We start from the raw sequence: 807 nt of genomic DNA on the forward strand, positions 1-807 counted from the left end.
TGTGTGTGTGTGTGTGTGTGTGTGTGTGTGTGTGTGTGTGTGTGTGTGTGTTAATAATGTGTGTTGGTTAAGGAGGGGAGAAGTAGAATTTTGCTTCTTCTTCTGCTGAGCGGTCCAAGAATTTAAAAATTTGGGACGTTGCTTCAAAATTCTAATACGGATGTTTTGTTTGTTTGTTGTGGGGGATTTCGTTGTCTTTCTTTCTTTTTTTCATCTTTTTGTTTTGGTTCGTTGATTGTTGTTTTTATTTTTTTACTTGTTGTTGGGTATTTTTGGGGAACTGTTCACTGCCTGTGTCTTGAATTATGTCAACATTCATTACTTGTTCGTGGTTTTGTTTCTATTGCCATATTGCACTTTAGTTTCTGTTGCCAGTTTGTGGTTCAGTCTCAATAGCAAAACTAGATCTAATGGCTATCGATTTCCCCCCGGCTTGCTTCACTCTGACATTGACAGTGCGCTGCATCCTTTTTTAGTCCAGCCGTCACCTCTATCAGACTGACGATAGTCCCTGATAATCATAAATAATCGGCCTCAGACGCCAGCTAGACCCTGCTTCTGAGGCAAGTTGACATCAGTCGCTCGTTAATTTCCACTCGGTCCTTCGATCTGATGATGAAGCACACAGGAACGAAAAGAAGAAAGGCGAACATTTGAGCCCCGTTGTTGCGAACCGCACTGCAGTGTCTTCTTCTTGAGGAGGGTTCACACTCGTGTCATTTCGTAGGGTGCCAGTAATGATGAGGGCCATTGTTTCTTCTTCTTCTTCTTCTTCTTCTTCTTCTTCTTCTTCTTCTTCTTCTTCTT

Source organism: Aplysia californica, unplaced genomic scaffold, assembly GCF_000002075.1.
Source record: "Aplysia californica isolate F4 #8 unplaced genomic scaffold, AplCal3.0 scaffold00588, whole genome shotgun sequence".
In the NCBI taxonomy this organism is placed as follows: Eukaryota; Metazoa; Mollusca; class Gastropoda; order Aplysiida; family Aplysiidae; genus Aplysia; species Aplysia californica.